Here is a 6,300-nt window from a genome sequence, read left to right as displayed (position 1 = left end):
TATGAGCGGTGGTCTTGCAGTGCAAGAAGTGTCGAGTTGAAATAGACCCCCTGGTAAAGACCAGTAGAGCTCTAAAAGGTAAAGCAAATCATATGGCACAAGGCAAAGCATTCTGCTTTTGCCGTTTCAACTTCAATACCAGATTAAAATGTAAGCAGGGTCTTGCTCTCCCTGACAATGTTCTCATGTACTCAGGTTTTCCTCAAGTTTCTCTGCCAGCTTGTTGCAGTTAAAAGTCTTGTCCAGAGCAGAACAAGAGAACAAGTTATGTAGGCAATTCTGAAATATGAAGTTTGAGTTGTTTGGGTTGTGATGACTTTCCCCCCACTTTTTAAGTGATCCTGGAGTCTATGGAGCCTCTGTGTTCTCAGATGTGTTGCATAGAAACTGCACAGATTTATCTTTTTTTCTAATAATATGAACTTACACATCCACCTGGAAAATGGGAACCTTTCTTCTTTGGTCCTAGCAACTGGCACTCACTGGACTTCATCCTTTTGTTAAAGGACTACAATGAATTCACTGATTTTATTAGCAAAAACACCACTTAACCTAACTAACACTGTCTTGTAATGTGGAGTTGTGGTTCCAGTTATAAGAAGTAAGAGACCATCGTGGATTGAACTGCCTAAAAACCTTCCTTCTTGGCTTACATAGACAAGAATTCTTCCACCACATGAGGGTTGTCTCCTCTTGGGAGTGGCTGGCATTTGATGCAATGTCCTGGAACTGTGGTATTTTTTCCCCAGCTTATTAAGTGTGCTCTTGTGTAGATGAGTGCCCAACACCCTGTTTTAGGACTGTACAATTAAATTAACTGCTATAAAAGACTTTATCTTCTGAACAAGCGTACTGATTTTTTTCCTTGTAACACGTGGTTCTCACTTTGTCTCTGAAAGAACATACTCACAAAGTGATTGCCCCTTCGCCACTACATCCAGCCTGCACACGGAAGTAGACTTGGAAGACATTCCACGACACCTTCGATACTGGCCAAGTTTACTGGGGACTGTCTAATGTTTTTGTAAGCAAAGTCTGCCGTAAACTGATAGTTGCCCAAGGGAGGGCACAAATAGGTAGAAATCCTCTCTTAAAAGACATTCTGCACATCCAGCATAATTCTGTGCTTCAAAGTATTTTTATTTTTTTAATGGGTGAGCAACGTGTTCTTGGTTTGTAGGCTGTGCCCTGTGTGCCGTTTATGCATGTAGCTTTACTACCATGTTAATGCACAAAGAGAAAGCAGCCATGACATTCCTTGTATAAAATCTTTGGCATCTGTTTCAACAACTTGTCCGAGTTTTTTTCCTTGTCACAGCCAGCATTACTACTCAGTCAAAGGGAAAATATTGTATAAACATTTTTAGTGTATATGCGATCTGAGTAACTTAGCAACCCGTCAACATGCAGAATCCACACTTGATTGATTATCCTGGAGCTGAATCTTTTATGCTGTTGCTCAACAAAGCGAAATCTCATGTGGTGCTTAAAGTGCAGCAGGCTTGGTGTTACTCTTTCTGGACAATATTGAGAGGGCTATTTGGGTTCTTTGTTTTCCAAAATGAAAAAAAAAAATATAAGTTTAAGTTCACTGCTGCTTTCTGTACGCAAGAGCTTTTATTTTTTTCTGATAGTATGGGGTGCTGTGAGTACACAGAGTGTAGAATATAGTTATTAAATGGATTAGCTATTTAAAGGGGATAGATGCATATTTTAGCAGAGCCCAATGCTGTTTTGTATTAGCACATTAGGATTTAAAAAAAAAAAAAAAAAAAAGGGCTAAACGATGTCTGTGGACAGAAAGCTCTACAGGAAACTTAAATGAAGGAAATAGAAATCCAGGAAAAAAAAAAATCACTAAAGCAAGTAACATGGGAGCATTCGGTGCTTGGGGTGGGACTGTTGACCTGAAGACAAGGGTTAATCCTAGCAGTAGAAACCTGTGAGGGTTTTATTCCTAAACTGTTAGGAGAGATGCTTCGTGTGCAAAGGTATTGACGGCATCTAACCCGAGTGAGTCTTTGCAGAACCTGCCCGCAGTTAACAGCAACCCTGCTGGAGCTCTGCAAAAACCCAAACGGTGAGTGTTTCATAATGGCAGCGTAAGACAGGTCTGATGCTCGAATGCAACTACTGTGTGAAAAAGTCTTGTCTCTTTACAAGGGTAGGGATAGGAGAGGACTGTTCGCCAGGAAATTTCTAAAGATCGCTATGTGTGTTCTACGGAAGACAAATTAATTAGTTACCCTGAAATTGCATTCAGAGTGTGTGCTTTGGATCAACTGCAGTTCACTGTAACGTTAGTATTTAAGTAGTTAAAATCAGCACACTGTCTTGGTAAGATAATGAATTCAACTGGTCTGAGACGTGGCACGATAAAAGCATGTTCTGAGTTACAGAACGAAGTTGACTATTTGTTGTAAATCTCTTGCCGGAAAATGATGTCGGATTGATTATCGGCAGATCAAGCAGCCTCTGCACCTCTTCTGATTAGTAAATGCTTTGGAAAACATTAAGTAAAGTAAGAATCATGTAAATTAACTGATGTGCAAAGATATGCCCCAGTGAAAAAATAATTCCTCACCCAAAGCACCACAAAATGAGCCTAGGTTTGTAGAGGAAAAAATGTCTGAGATGATTGCTCTATTGTGATGGATTTTTTTTTTTTTTCATTGTGTGTATCTGCACCGGTTCAGCATAAAGATTCATCTTCAAATAGGATTTGTGGGTTTTCCTCTCTGTGAAGCAGATGTATGTGAGCTTCATACAGGTGTGCACACTTTTAGTTAGACTCCCTACCCAAAACCTTTAGGCCCAACTTGGCTGAAATGCATACCAGGTGCGTGTTGCACCTGAGACTTGCAGCCAGCGGAACAGATGGCAGAACAGCGTGGCTCTAACACGCAGCTAGTGTCAGGGCAGCAGCAGGCTGTAACACGTAGCTACTTGCACAAGAAAAACTGCTTTGTCTTTCAGTCTGTGTCGTCGTCGTCCGTCCCCCCCCCCGCCTTCTCCCCCACCTCCTGTTTGTTTTCCTGCTCGTTCGTCCTCCTGCCCAGCTCCTTGCAGGTGAAGTTGCACTCGCTGAAGTTGTCCAAGGTGTCCCCATATGTTCCTGTCTGCGTCACTTGTGAATTGGACCTTTGGTTGTGTTCTGGAAAACATGACAGCCCTTGCTGGCTTTTGATGTCAAGAAGAGTTTATTGGTTGCAATAATCATCATCGTTACGTTAGATCTGCCTTGTATTTATGCTAGGTGCCTGCCTGCTGGGGCTGTGCTGAGACATTCACAGATACTCCTGCTGCTTTGAGTAGCCTGGGCTTTAACATTGCAGGACTCCGGCTTCCCACCTGGTCACACAGACTTTGCTCTTCTTCATGTTTTTGCTTCCAGCATAAGCAGCCCAATGAGGTTTAAGTACTGCTATCACACTCTCTTTTGCAGCCTCTCATTTTCATGTTTCATTGTCAACTGATGCTGTCAGTCACTGTAATTCCACATATTGTGGCGTTGTCCTTGCATTTGATTTGTTGCTGATGGCTGTAATATAATTTGGCACCCACAGATATGCCTTCGCCTGCCAATAATTTGAGAACAGCGAGTGATTTGGACAAGTGATGGAACTGTCTGCTTTTTGTTGTCTGTGTCGCATCCCCCCCCCCCCCCCCGCTTTAGCTGAGCACTCTTTCTTGGTAAAGCAACGTTGACATGTATATTCTGTCAGTCACAGCACATAGTATGTCATAAAATGTTTTTGTTCATGGTGCAGCCACATCAACAATGAAATCATGGCAATGCCAAAATAAAAAAATAATTACTATGAGGGCTTTCAAAATCAACAGTATAATGTGACAAAGACAAAGCTAAATTAGAATGGCAGCTAGTCAGTTATCTTAAGCCAAATTTAAACCGTGTTCAGCTTTTTAACGTAGTTTTTATTTGCCAAAACTAAAGCAAAAAATAAAGCAATACGGATACAAGTTATTTATAGGTATATATGTAGAAGTCCTCATGTAGGAAATGTCTCAATTGTGGCATTATAGAAATTCTAATGTCAGGAATGCCTGGAGATTTTGAAACACACTGATTTCTGACATTTTGAAAAGCTGCCTAGATCTTTATGGTTCTGCTTAAAAGGCAGTTTTACAACACCACTGGAGAAAAGCAGTGGTGTATGTATGATAATGTACAGATGATGACTTGTCAGGAAGGCATCAGAGTGCTTCACAGCTACCATGATATTAATAGAACTGCAGATAGGAAAGAAGTTGTTTGAACAAGAAAAGGCAGATGGAGGTGATCTTGATCATATTTTCAGATATTACCTAAACCAGTTTATCAGCTTTGTGCCTTGGCTTCCATTTTTGAAACCTGAAACTAATTTTTGAAGTGCTTTCAATACTTGGGTCAAGCGTCTTTCAACCCCAGCCCCTCTCCCCAGAACCCCTGTCTAGAAAATACTTTGGGTTCATATCGACAGCTTGATTCAGCTCACAGTATATGTAGTATACATAGTGTATGCAAGCAGTCACCAGCAAATGAAGGTTTGAGGACCAAAGCTGAGTTGTCCACTGCTAGGTTATAACTTTTCTGAAAGCAGTTACTGTAAGGGGACATCTCCAGACTACGTACACATTCCAGTTTGAATTCTCACTTCCTTACAAGACATGCTTAATTTTCTAGTACTGTTAGAAAAGGTCCCTATTAAGCTTAAAAAAGTAAAAATGCCAGAGTGAAATTGTGACTAGTAAATTAATTTTTTTAACCTCTTATCCTGATGAGTACTGAAGCTAATAGTGGAGGAACGACCATGAAGCTGTGTACTGCAATAAATCAGGGTCAACAGGAAGACATAACCCCCATCACCACAGAGTACCCAAAAGTGAATCCCCTCCCTGCTTTAGACACTTGAAGTTAAAACTACAGAAGTTTAGGTCATGTGATGTTCTTGGACATAACAGGTAGAAACTTTAAGGGTTTTATGTGGAAAGAGCCTTTTTGATCGGGGTTGAGAGCTGACTAACAGAAGCAGGGTATATGGAACAGAGCAAGGGTGAGACTGTAGCTTCTGAAACAATTGTGTTGATGGGAAGGACGGGCAGCTTGGTCAGTGAGAAAAGCCTGGTGATCCGCTTTGAGCCTTGCTCCAGTGAGCAAAAGAGACCAGACTGGGCCTGCTGGATGAGGGATGCCGCAGCCTGTCTTGGAGAGCAGTTTGGCTTTGCCGAAGTTTCCTCCTAGTTCAGTATTTGCTGAGAAGCTGGGGCAAAGACAGCGTGTTTTGGTACTGTAGCAGAGGGTAAGAGTGCTACAGTTCCTTACTTTTTAGCTGCCTTTTACAGTCCTAGCTATTGCTGCACAGCGAAATGGTTGACTCAGCCCCGGCCTGCAGGCTGCTTGCTGTTTGTCACTGAAGCCAAATTGCCTCTCTTCTTGCCCTGCTTCCCCTCTCCTTTCACACTGTTCTTGCAGGCTTAATTAGAAGCGTTGGCTGCAAAAGCACCAGTTGGGTGAATGGGTTTGCAGGGACATGTGTGTGCATTTGGCTCCTGGAAACAACAGAAAGCAAATGTGTATCTTTTGTTTTATGAGCTTTGCCTAAAAGGGAACACAGAAAAGAAACTATCTGCAGTTATGTAAGGTGCCTTTCTGCCACAGTTCCTCGCTTGTGTTTCCCACGGTAACTGGGCACGTTTGTTGAATGGTCTTGTTCCCGCAGAACAGGCATTACTGGAGTTAAGAGCACTGAGAAGAGTTTAAATGATAGTCTAAATTTTGAAATTAATTCTGATTTAAGGGAGTTTGTGATCCTTGTGCTTTGCTACCTGCAAGTGTTTGAACCACGCATGTTTACTAGCAAGAATACCAATGTGAAGTATGTTCCAACTCGACTCTGAGTTGGATGTAACGTTGTTATCAGATGGAACATTACGAGTTTGCAGTAGGATGGGGTTAGCCACACATCTATTTCCTGAACAGGTGATTAATTAATAATGCATACTGCAAAGAAGTCAACGCAAATGCTTTTGAAAGTTGTGCTGCATGTATTAATCATTGCATGCAACAGAAAACGTCCCAAATTAACACGACTAATCAAGACAAATTGTGGAGTATTTTCTGAAGTTGAAAAGAAAAGCAAGCAAGGAATTGGTGATGATACTAGCCAAACTGGTCTCTTGGTTATTCAAGTGCAGCGGAGGGAATAAGAGCCTGCAAGATGCACTTATCATCTGAGGAGAACAGAGGACCCTTGGTCTTAGAAGCAAGTTCTGTAGGAAGAGGGGGCAGCACTGAGTGTG

Source organism: Chroicocephalus ridibundus, chromosome 4 (assembly GCF_963924245.1).
Source record: "Chroicocephalus ridibundus chromosome 4, bChrRid1.1, whole genome shotgun sequence".
Taxonomy (NCBI): domain Eukaryota; kingdom Metazoa; phylum Chordata; class Aves; order Charadriiformes; family Laridae; genus Chroicocephalus; species Chroicocephalus ridibundus.
The sequence above is the reverse complement of the archived record's forward strand: the minus strand, read 5'-3'. Positions refer to the sequence as shown.